Below are 12,744 nucleotides of genomic sequence, written 5' to 3' on the forward strand. Positions count from 1 at the left end.
TGATTCTCGGCGGAGGATCGTAATGATGATGATGCTGATAGAGTGTGGCAATGCACTGAGGGAAAAAACGCCGGTGGGGCGGCCGACTGGTGTCGGGGTGTCCGCATGGGTGTCCGCATGGGTGTCCGTCCGCGTGTCCGTATGCGTGTCCGCCAGCTGAAATGGACCCCGAAAACAACAACAAATTGTTTGCCGGGTAATGCGAGAACTTTTTCGGGGTAAATAAGTGGATGGCCCTCGGCTAGGAGTCTGCAACTGAACACTCGCATCGCACATCCAGCATACACAGCATCCGTCCGGAAAATGCACTGAGAGAAACACTTGTAAAACAATCAATCAACTAGAAGTTCAAAATCAAAACTATCAAGAATCTTTTCATAACAAAACAAAATCTACAAAAATCTAGAACTTTGAATGTTTAGAAATCTATAAACACTTATTTTATAAATTCTAAAAGTAAAATTAAAAATTCAGCTGCCATACAAAAATTATGAAATATGTTATTATAATAGATCTCACCTGAAAAACACTACAAAATACCACAGAGAATTTTTTAACGTGTATAGCCACCCACTTGGTGGTGGATCTGTCCGAAAGCAGAGAATTAAAATTCAAATTCCAATTCATCAAGATAATCGCATTTCAGAACTTTTATTTGCCCCGCACAGAAGTCAAATGTGCGAGTGAGAGGTGGCTAGTGCGTGTCTCTCGCTTCCACTTTTTACAGAGCCACCCAAAGGCCACCCACAACCACCCACACACAAATGTCCATCCGCGTGCGTGTGTGTGTTTAATTGTGCTGGTGTTCGGTTTTGTTTGTGCAGAACGGGCAGCGGATGTTGTAAATATTTGCAAATAGCCGTCACAGTTCCCAGACCGAAACCCGACCCCAAGAGCCCTGGTTACCCCTAGACCATCCTCGCACATCCCAGCATATCCTGGCCCATCCAATCCCATCATATCCCATCCAAGTCCACGCCCATCGTCCACTGCGAAAAGGGGTTTTTAGGGCCAATTATTATTAATTGCTTTACAGATACAGAACAGAACAGAATAGAGCGGAGTAGAGTAGAACAACCGACTCGCAAAACCCAAGCGGAACACACGACTGGAATAAAAAGTCAGCACAAGCACAGCTAGAAAATCTAGAGCAGGAAACGCAGCTTTAATTACCCTGTCAGATACTTTGGACAGTCTGATAGTCCGATGTTTACAAACAGCTCTATTCGAGAAAGTGATCCGGTGTCCATTAACTTTCACAGTTCCATAAGCTACTTACAATGGTTTAAAAAATGCAAAGTTAGTTTATTAAACATGAAGAACTGAAGAAACACGGCTCAGAAATGTATGACAATCCATATTTGGATCAATATTTCCATTATTACGGTCAAAAAACCAATTCTTTTTTGTGAAAAATTGGGATCTGAGTTGTTGCTCAAATTTTGAATTATTTCTTTTGGTTTTTTTGCTGTAACTTGGTCAAAAATGGTCCTACACTAAAAATACATACTGTTTTAAACAGATAACAAAATTTGCAATAAATCCATAAAACTTTCCGTGTGATTTTGGAAAAATAAAATTTTTGCCAATTTTCAATTTTTTTATAAGGGGGTACCCCATGATTTTTTGCGAAAAATTAAAAATTAATAAAATGTCTAGGTTTAAATGCCAATCGTTAGGAAATTTAATAACGAGTTCAGAAAGGTATGACAATCCATACTTTGAATCAGTATTTGCTTTGGGCCAAAATACTGGTTTAATTTTGTGTAAAATCAGTAGCATACCGACTGAAGAAATCCCTCAGTGATGCAGACTCCTAAAATGTGCGGCATACTCTCGGGCAAAGTCTGGAGACGACTTGAAGTGGGTTTAGTCCACTTGGCAGATGAAACCCATAGCCATTTCATCCTGCAGATGGGGAGAAAGGAAGAGGAGGAAGCGGAAAAAAGTGGCACACAAAAAGCGGCAATAATAATAACAATAAACCAGGGCCAGTAATAGGAATAGGAGAATGGAGCCAAGTGCAAGCTGTTGCATAATGCTACTGTTGCTACTCTCGCCACTGACTCGACTCGGGCTAACTGGATGGATGGATATTTGGACGGATGGCCGGGCTCTTGGCTCTCAGGGCTCATGGCTCATGGCTCTTGGCTCATGGCAATTGCCAAGCGGATTTTCCGCTCCAGTGCGCTTTTCCAGCCGCCAGAAAAGTCTTGGACAGAGCTAAAAACTGAGCTGAGCGACGCACTCAAGCGTTCACATTTTTAATCATAATATTTTAAACAATATAATTGCAAAACTAACAAAAGATGCAGTAAGCAAATGACGATGCACAAATTGCCAATAATTCGGCTCTTGTGAAATTTCTGAAAATTTTGCAACTGATTGAATCGATTGTTAAATTGGATTATTGAACTATGAACAGTTTCTGCACGAAGAACAATGTAAAATCCTGTTGGATCTGGAAAAATCTCCAAGAAATTGTAAGAAAATCAATGTTAGCATTTAAACAGCATTTAATGAAAGAAAAATGTAATTACATTGAAATTAAAACAAATGGTTTTGCATTTTTCTTACACTTTAAACATATATTTATTACTCACTAAAATTGTATTTGTCGAAAGACACCTCATTTGCTAGAATCTGAAACTCCTTTAAAAAGTTATAACAAAAACAACAAAAAACAAAAACAAAACCAGTTCAGATTGCTTGCACTGGGCCGTCAGTATTTTAAAGACTTCGCCTATGTAGGTTAAAAATAGCTTCAAAAAGCAAGTATAGTATTTCCAAAGCATATACTTACGCTTTTTATTTTATTTACTTTACCCTTTTAGTTTAATCCTTAAGTCGAAGATCCTCTAGTTTGGGGATTCCCCAAAAATCAACAAGTTCCAGCCCCGGCCCGAAAGTATGCAACGCGTGCTCGCAACAAGTTCGCCAAGCCCGAAAGTATGCAACGCAACATGTTCGAGTTCCACACGGTCCACTGTGTGAAGCGTGTGGATGATATGTTAAGAAAAGTAGTTCGTTTCTTTTGGGGGTTTTTCGTTTTGCATTAAATCTTTATTTAATTCTTTTGCGCTTTTCTCGTTTTCCAGGCCAAGTTCTTTCGCCAAGTTCCACTTTTCGACTTAAAACGTTCTATCTCTCTGGTAATAATTCATATGCATAACGTTACTTACAGTTTTCGCTTAAATTAGTATAATAGTAATCATTAATTAATAATAATCATAATAAGGTGTAAACTCCTCTCGTTTAAATGCCCGTTGTTGTTGGTATTCGGTATCGTAATCGTTATCGTTATCGTATCGGTTGTCTATATAGTGTACTGTGCTGCGTTCTTTCGTTACGTTTTCATTAGTTTTTATAAAATATCACATTTTAAGCTTTTTTTTGTTTGTGGGAAAACCAAAATTTCGAACGGAAAATTCATCGGCAAATTAAAAATCGGGCGATGTGGCAGAAGCAAAGCAAATCATCTAGCGAGACCCAAAGAACGCCAGCACTTTTGATCGTAATCGAAATCGAATTGGTAATCGTAATTGTAATCGTAATCATGATCGGGATCGGTTTTTCTTAGGATCGGATTCTTTATCCTGGATCCATATTCGTTATACATATATTCTTGGTAGTGGTTGTGCTAAAACTTTGCTTTATTTTACGATTTATCCAATATCTAATGCGCCTTTCTGCGTTACTTCGCGTTTTAATATTTTATGTAGACATTTAAAAGTCTGCAAAGTGCAGCTTGGGAATTTAAAATTGTAATTTCATCTTGTAATTTGTATATGCATGTCTGTCACTGTGTGTGTGTCTTTAGTTTTATTTTCTCTTATTGTGTGCGTGGTGGAAAGGGCGCCATCATTTAATAGTCGCCACTTTCGTTTCGACAATCATATCATTTCTCATAGCGGCTACAACTTGATTCTAGAATTTCCCCTATAGTGCTTCGCCTTATCATCATCGTTTGCTTCTAATTGTGGACAGGATATAGACAGGACTTGGAAAGTGTACGGAAAGATACATAAGACAATTTGATTTATAAGTAAAATCCCTACAAATTTTCAATGAAAATCCTTTAAAATGGCCCAAAGTATGCAATAAAAATGTTACTTCAGCTTACAAAGTAAATATATTGCAGCATACTTTTAGACACCTTTTTGAGAGGTTTCGAATAGCCAATATGTCCAAAGAACTTGTTTAATTAGAGGTTTCGTCACATCTCTCTACTAAATCAACATCCCTAGTCCTTTGTCTCAGGGAATTCATTTCTGGCCGAAGCTCGAGGTCTTGCAGTTGGCATTTTAACAGCTCTTTTCCCTCATTGTTGAAGTTGTGAGTCGAGGAAAATGGACTTTTGTTTGGCTGGGGGAAAGTTTTCGAAATGGAAATGAAATGGAAATTCTTTACAATGTTTCTCTATAGCAGTGCCTGCTGTGTTCGGGTGTATGGGTGTGTGTGGCGGAGGAGGTGTACATTTACTATTTATCATTTAGTATACACATAGGTATGTATGGGCTTATATATGCATTTGCTTAAGACACATTTTTCAATAAGTAAGTGGAACAACTTGCCAACTGTTTTCGGTTTCAACTACATGCACATAAATTACAGATTTACTTTTCTGTGTTTTTTGTTTGTTTTAAATGCTTTTCCATCGATTTTGCTTTTTTTTGCGCTTTTTTTGGCGACACTCAAAGTTGACAATGGCATTGACAAATATTTGATTATTTTACTTTTCTCCTTATCTTTCGTCTGTTTTGTTGTTGTGCGTCAATTAAATTGTTTATGTGTCCAAATTTATTTACAATTTGCTTAACACTCAGATCTTAGGTTACCAAAAAAAAAACACGTTTTATTAAATATCCATTTTTTGTTTTATTAATATTAATATTCGTATAGTTATAATCCACAATCTTTACTCTATGTACAAGCATTGCTACGTTATAAATAATAAAAAAAAACGCATATATTTAGATTTATATATATTTAATGATCATGTTTGCTTTGCGCGCAGACAACATGGTGGTGCAATCTTCTAGATCTAGTCTCCACGTTCGTCCACAAAAAAATTATCGCTCTCACGTATTTCTAGTCGGGATGCAATAAAAAAAATTGGCTTTAACATAGTTTCGTATGTACATGAATAAATATATATAGCTTTATATATATATATTTAAATATATTAAGGTGTGTGGGTGTTTGTGTCTGTGTGTTTGTGTTTTTGCGTGGGGTGAGTGCGGGTTACATATATGTATATACTATATAGACATATGCCTAACATACAGTTAATTAGATAGCGGTGCCAGATCTGCCAGATGGTTAATAATACATATATTTTGAATATATATATTTATCAATTCTGTGCTTAGTAACGATTAGTTTTAAAATGTTCATCGGCCGCCAGGAAAAAAAATCTTCGATATACATCTATTCAACATACGCAATTCGTTCGTCGGTTATCGGTTATTGGCTATCGTATCGCCTTTAATCGCTTTTATCGTTCGTTTTCTGCCTCTTCAGGGGGTTCTTCATCATACTCTCTTTTTCTTTTGTCTATTTCATGCATTTCTTTTTTAGTTACTTTGTTGTAGGTACCTTGCGTTTCGCTTTAAAGTGATTCCATATCCTTATCCCCCCTTTCTTTTTATAATCCTCTCCCCCCTTACAACATATCCGCTATGGAGCCGTAGTGCTGCTCCTGGCAAATCGGACGACAGCACTCCTCCACGGCGTCGTACTTGTAGTGGCGCCTCCGGTTCATCTGACTCCTGCGATAGTAACTTCTCCCTGGCTCCGGCTCCTCCTCCTCCTCCTCCGGATGATCCTGTTCCTCCTTCTGACCTTCCTCCTCCTCTTCCTCCTCCTCCTCCTTACTGCCCATCTCCCCCTGATCGCAGATATCCAACTCGAAGGGATTCAAGCGATCCTGGGTGAGGGAGTAGCGATTCTGGGGCGGCTGCAGTGATGATGTGGACGATGATGTTGACGCTGATGACGTCAGCTGCTGATGCTGATGATGACGACTGCGGCTACTGTAGCTGCTGTAGCTGCTGCCGCTGTTGGGTTGGTGGTAATAATGGATGGCATGGCATGAGGCAGTCTTTGTATTGTATTCCTGTAAAATAATAGTTGAAAAATATAATTATTTTTGGGTACTTTATTGGGTTAAAATTCGTGTTTTTATAACTAGTAACTAAAATAATATTTAATATAAATAAAATTATATTATTTATTTTAAGTATTTCATTAGAATAAAATATTATTTAATATATACAAAAGTTATTAAGTTTATTTCTACTTCAAAACGATCCTCACAAATAACTAAATCCCATTTTAATGGAAACCCGTCAGCTTTAAAAGCATAAAAGCCGGCGCTTGAATAAATAAATCGAAAGCGCTCTGCTGTAAAATTAGTTTTCGCCAGCCAAGGGTTTTGATTTAAATAACTTTTATATTTCGTTATTGGCCCTTAGTTTGATTTATATTTGATAGTTGAGCTTTGTGTGCGGAATCCCCGTTAACTGGTAGTGAACATTTAGTGAAAATCTAGTGCTGCACATTGGTTAGAAATTCGGGACGAATTGAAATCCTAACCGATTGAACTGTGATGCCTTACAAGTTCAACAAGTTCGGGGCTTTTTTGGTCAAGTCAAGTGAGGAGATTCCCGCAATTGACTTTTGGCAGCTTCTTCTTTTATCCACTTCCGTTTCCCCTCTCCTTTTTCCCTCTCCCTTCTGCTTCCTCCCAACTTTACTATATTCACTTCCCTTCGCTCGACTTTTCCTCCTGCAAAAACCAACTGAATATTGTCTGCGCTAAAATTTGTTGCCACAATTTGTGCAACAAATTTTGTGCTCCCAGCTTTTGCTTTTGCTTTTGGCCTTTGGATTTTGGATTTTGGCGCACTGCCTCGACATCTGTGGCCGTGTGTAGAAGAGTGTGTGTAGAGTGTGTGTGTAAATAACCAACATAATGGCAGAAAGGTCGCATTCTCATAAAGTTGGCGCTGACTTTCAGGGGTATCCTGTACCTCCTCTACCTCCTTCTGTGTGGCCCGCATATTATCAATAAATTGCATCTGACTGCCAAGCAGACAACAAAACGGTAGCCCTATCTGCAGACCCCCCACCCTCTTTTATGACGCCCCATTTGACGCCCACCACCACCCACTTGACTAACCCGTTATTAAGCGAGAGCTTAAACACTGCGGGGAAATGCAAAACATTCGCCTTAGTCAGTTAATTCGGATTATTTTTTGAATTTAAAAGTATTTAATTTTATTTAAAAGTTTTCTTTATTTCTTTCTTGCCATCTCTAAACATTTTTTTAATAGCTTTTAAGGAAGGGAGAATTTCCCTGTCTTATTCAACAATTTATATTTAAAAACTAACTTTAGCTTTTCCTTAAATATATTAATTATTTTTTTTAAATAATTAATTAATTAAAAAAGAGCTAAATAAAATAGAGCTACATTTTAAACTTCATTTTTCCATTTAACAGCAAAACTTCCAGACATATCCTTCCACTTAAAGAAGCCCTCTCACTCCCATTTTTTCTCAGTGCTTTACGTAATATGGGCTTGGGCCCTGTCACACCGCACCTTGTTCTAATTTATTTATTGTTGCATGCATGTGCTTTTATTGGACGTCCTCCAAGTGGAGGAGGGGTTCCATATAAACCCTCTGCCGCAATATTGCGAAGAAGGGAAGAGAAGTCCGTTGCTGGACTTTAACAATTATGTTTTGCCGGGTTGTTCGGTCAAAGTCAACAACAACAACGAAAATGTCTGACAATTTGATGCACTTGCTGGTGCCATTTGGTGCCAAAGTTATTAAGCACTTTTCAGGGGGCATAATTAAGGGGGGTGGAAGTTAAACCTGAGCTCAGCGCCCGGCTGACCCATAAAAACTGGACTGAGTTTTAAAATCGGCTTAAGCAGGCAAATGTATTTCGAATAAGCCACACACATTCAGTGGGCTGCCTTCCCCTTTCACCTTTTCGTTTCAAGCTTATTGATGTCGACGTGGGTTTTCATGCCTCAGCAGCAGCAGCAGCAGAGGCAGGGGCGTAGGTCAAGGGAGTAAGGAGGGGTGCAGACTCGTCTGCAACGTGACAAAACCCATTATAGATGCGACCGCAAAGATAACACTCGCTTTTCGGTCCAGACTCGACTTCTGATGGATGCCCAAACACAAGTGTCAGGCCTTGGGGTTTGGGGCGGTTTTCGGGTGGTTTTGGGTTGGTTTTCGGTTGGTTTTATGGGTGCGGGCAAAGGGCAAGGAGTTACCAGTGATGGTACTGCATAAATCGAAAATTATCTTAGTTTTAGAGATTTTTCTAAAATAATAACCCCACTAAATAAAATATCTAAAATATATTTAAAAATAATTATCAACCCCATTTTCTTTAATAGATAAAACTCTTTACACTCAGAAACTCACTTTTATCCTCTTTGTATATCAAATTGGTAAACAATTCTTATTCCTTAACCCCTTAATAAACCCTTTTCCAAAAACTTCTTAAAATGACTACCCAAAAAATCCCCCATCACTAAAAGAGAAAACGAAGGGAAGGCTGTGTTCCAAAGTTTCCATAAATTTCATTTTGTAACCATCAAAAAGTTAAGTCAACGATAAATTGAATGGCTGCATGATTGACTGAATGAATGAATGAGAGGCTGTGTGCTGGGTGATGCTGCAAGTGGGCGGTGGGTGGTTCGTTGTGGGTGGTGGGTGGCTGGGCAGGCTGCGGCTGTCAGTTGCTTGTCGGTCATTGTGTGGCTCGTTGCGTTTCGGCCAGACATCAAAATCCACACAAGCGGGTAAAAAAAATATGAGAGTGCCAAAGAGATAAATGGAGGAGAGTATGGAATACAAACAACAAAAAATGCCTACAATTCGGAGTACAAAAAATCGCACAGCAGAGGGTAGCAAAAAAATAGCTTAGCTCCATAAACTACTTTTTAAGAAATGTCCCAAATATTTTTTGACAACAAAATTCATTGCAATTTTTGTGACTTAAATTATCCTATATATATAATAAATTATTTTTAATATTTATTACACAACTGTTTAATTGCCTAAACTCCACTAACATAAATAAATGTGGGGTATACATTTCAAGACCTTTAAGCAGGCAATTAAATGAAATTATTCAGTGGTTTTCTGGGTGCCACAAAAAAAGGAAAATAATTAAATTAACTATTAAATTTGAAATGAAAATGAAAATGGAAAACCGAGACCACAACTATTATAGCGACCACAACTGTATGCGTGCGTAAAAAAGCGTCAATATAAATATAAAGCAGGCGACAACAACAATGCCAAAAAGTCAAAAGCCGTCAAAAAGCATCATTGAGCCGAAATGGGGGCGGGGAGCAGGAGGGGGCGTGGCCGAGGTGAGAGCCAACACCTCCATAAAGCGTTTGTCTGCGTGGGCGTCCCTGCCGCCTCCTTTTTGGCCCGAAGGCGTGGCACCGACATGTGACATGTGCCCTCCTGACAACGTCATGGAAACTCCCCCCCCCCCCTTTATTCCACGCCCCTGAAAATAAAGGGGGTACAAAAAAGAAGAAGGAAGACGAAGCACCTGCCCAGCCGACAATAGTGCGGAAATATTAAATCTGCGCGTCAGGCGGCGAAAGAGAAGAAAACAATTTCGGGCAAGTGAAAATATTCTGTTAACAAAAGGGCATAAAAGGGGCGCCGAATAAGGGGCGGTAAGAGGGGTTAAAAAGGGCGCGTTTAAGTCTTTATATAAATTGCAATAAACACGAATTGGGTCGTAAGCAGGTAGCATTCAGTTTCAGCGGCAGCGACAGGAAGTCAAACTTAAAACTGATTATGTATTGATGGGGTCTGATGATGGGCGGGGGAGATAATCAAAAGAGTGGAACAGGGCTTATATATGTATGTCTGGGTGTGTATAAAAGGGCACCATCTGCCGTCCTCATAATGGATCATTTTTAAAGTGGGGAAATATGAATTTGATTGGGACAATCATTGCATATTGTCAAGTGGGGTTAGAGCCTTGAGGAGGGGAAAATTTGCAAAAAGGGTTTCATACAAAAATAATACACAGATGTGTGTTCGCTTAGAAGAGGGTTGTCCCCGGGGTTTGTTAAAAGGATTCTGAAAATTTATAAATATTAAGTAAACTAAAATGTTTATAAACACCTAAATATAAATAAATAGAAATAAATTGAAATTTCCCAAAACATGTATATTATATAATTATATCTTCATTCTTTATATCAAAATAATTGCAAGTAACTTAAAGGTAATTTGTATTTTTTTTAACGTGCATTGAGTAATTATTTTTGTTGAAAATCTCTTTAAATGAGGCCAAGTTATGGTGGGTCAGTTACCGAACCCAAACCCCCATTGCCGCCGCCCATTTATCAAATCCCCGAAGGAAAGAAGCAAAAATCGTTGCCTACTTTTTGGGGCCATGCACTTAAAGTTGCTTCAAGGCGCCGCCGTCGAAATTGTTGTTATTGTTGTTGTGTTGGGAAATTTCTGACAGGTCATAAATTGGCGCAACGGGCGGTCTTTGCACCACCCTCCTTGCATTCGAATGGGGGGATGGGGGTGGCATTTCTGGGTGGAACAAACACACCCACACCCAACGAGAGATATATATTCTGATGACCAAATGTCGGCATTGTCGACGTTGTTTGTTCGCTGCTCGCCGGCAAACAAAACCAAGCCAAACGAAATGAAAACGCATTCGCAACAACAGCTCTTGCACAAATACAAATAAAGGTGTGAAGCGGCACAACAACAATGGGGGCCATAATAATAGCAACAAGAACAAAAACAAGAACAGCCTTCATTTACATATATACAACGTGTGTATTTTTTACAGTTAATGAAGCGACCAAGGACCAACGGGAAAAGGACCAAAGTATGAAAAAAATAAAATAAAAACAAGTGGCAACGGCCAAAGCAAACAAGGAATGCCAATTTACACTCGAAACAAAAGTCCCGTGATTTATAGTAAGTTTTTAAAATACGTTTAAGAAATGAACTATTTATAACAAAATTAAATAAAACTCATTTTCCAAAGCTAAAAATGCCTGAAAATCTAAGAAAATTATAAGTATATTTTCCATTAGCTTTAAAAAACATTTATATTTTTAAAAATATTTGAAATCTGGTCACTCTTTTATAAATCTTGCATTTTTCAATAGTTTTTTTTTGATTTCTTGCTTTATGACATTATTTATATATATTTTAAGGATAGTTTCTTTATTACTTTTTTTTAGCCTTTTTTTGTTTTCTTTTATTTTTGCGCTATTTTTTTGTCAGTGTAACCGACGCTTTGGCACCTTTCGTCCAGCTTTTCCACCTCTCACTTCGTTTGTAGCGCTTGTTTATTAGCCAGCGCCGTGAAACAACAACAACAACATGGCCAAAATGGCCGACGCCGCGCTTAATTGTGCGGCCAGCAACCGGAAACGGAAACTGATTGTGCGGTCTGGCAGGGACACAAGTCCCTCTTGCCACCTCACCTTAACCCTTACTCAAAAACCCGAAACCCAAGCCCCTACCTTTAACCCCACTGATTTGCAACAAATCTCATTCACATTAAGCAAACGCGATTTGCCAGCGTTTTTAGTCACACTGACGGCGGCGGCGCGGCTTTCCAATCAACGCATTTGACATTTTGCCACCAATTTTCCCGCCATTTTCCCGGCATTTTCCCCAACCTGCTTTCCCAGTCCCAGCACTCACCACACATTGATTAAGCAAAGGAAAGTTTCGATGGTCTAGGTTTTTCGGGGGTCTACACGTCAATCGGTTTGTTTGTTAGCCAAAAAATTGACTTTGAGATTCTATTTCTCTGTTTTTTGCACTGCTTTGTTGTTTTCTATTCTGTTTTTTTTGTGTTTTTAGCGCTCTGCTCCTGATTGATGGGCTGAGATAAAGCTAGTGGCAGGGGCGTGGCAAAGGGGGGGCGGTTTGGTTAGAGGATCTGTCGTTTGCATTTAACAGTCGTCGGCGCGCTGCTTCTTGGCCAAAAAGGAAAAACAGACTTAAAAAGGACAACGAATCGCGTTCAATTGAAGCTGCTGCGCCTCTTCTGCCTCCCGATTTTCCCATTTTCCACCCTTTTTGTCGTAATTGATGTGTCTGCGTTGCGTTTTGTTTTCCGTTTTCACTTACAAGTTTGCCATCTTTTTTTCTGCAAATTCCCAGAGAGTTGTACATCTCTATTAAAACTTTCAAGGAACACGAAAAAAGCATCTGTAGATTTTAAAAGAATTATACTAAGGAGGCCTAGAAGAAATAATATTGTTTTTTACAAAATAATAATAATAATAATTTTACAAAAAAAAATAATAATAATAAATTAAACTTAAATCTGATTTATTGTCTACTAATGAAACTAATCACATAATTCAGCTTTATCAAATTATCTAATTTTTAAAATTTACTTTTAAATCAACAGCTACATCCATCTACCATCCATATAATACACCAAATGAACTGATAGTTCTGTGTAATCCACATCATTTGCCGGCACTGCGACTCAGTTCACCTAGTTAGTAAGCCCTTCAAAGGCAACTGAATCGAATAGACCTTTTGACAACTGCGTCTCATTTGGCAATGGAATTGATTACGCAACAAATGTTCCCTTCCATCCCAGTCCCTCATCTCAGCCTCAGTTCATCTCATCTGGCATTATCAATTGCTCTTCACGCACGTTTGCCCGTTGTTAATGTTAATGCAGTCATC

The 12,744-nt window shown here is 38.6% G+C and overlaps 1 protein-coding gene and 1 long non-coding RNA gene across 3 annotated transcripts in view; one reads left to right on the top strand and one right to left on the bottom strand.

The window, feature by feature from the left end:
- Positions 1-5,984: 5,984 nt before the first annotated feature.
- Positions 5,985-12,744, bottom strand: part of LOC108055901 (hornerin) — an 86,344-nt gene continuing 79,584 nt past the window's right edge. The window contains exon 7 of the mRNA XM_017139458.3: positions 5,985-6,118. The gene's annotated coding sequence lies outside the window, so the exon portion shown is untranslated. The remainder of the gene's footprint in view (positions 6,119-12,744) is intronic.
- LOC138913778 (uncharacterized) overlaps positions 9,356-12,744 on the top strand; it is a 43,343-nt gene continuing 39,954 nt past the window's right edge. The window contains exons 1-2 of one of the 2 annotated variants that reach the window (XR_011419619.1): positions 9,356-9,665; positions 10,871-11,001. This is a non-coding gene — a long non-coding RNA (uncharacterized lncRNA). The remainder of the gene's footprint in view (positions 9,666-10,870; positions 11,002-12,744) is intronic. The other variant, XR_011419620.1, reaches the window with a different exon arrangement.

The sequence above is a fragment of the Drosophila takahashii genome, chromosome X (genome assembly GCF_030179915.1).
Source record: "Drosophila takahashii strain IR98-3 E-12201 chromosome X, DtakHiC1v2, whole genome shotgun sequence".
Lineage (NCBI taxonomy): Eukaryota > Metazoa > Arthropoda > Insecta > Diptera > Drosophilidae > Drosophila > Drosophila takahashii.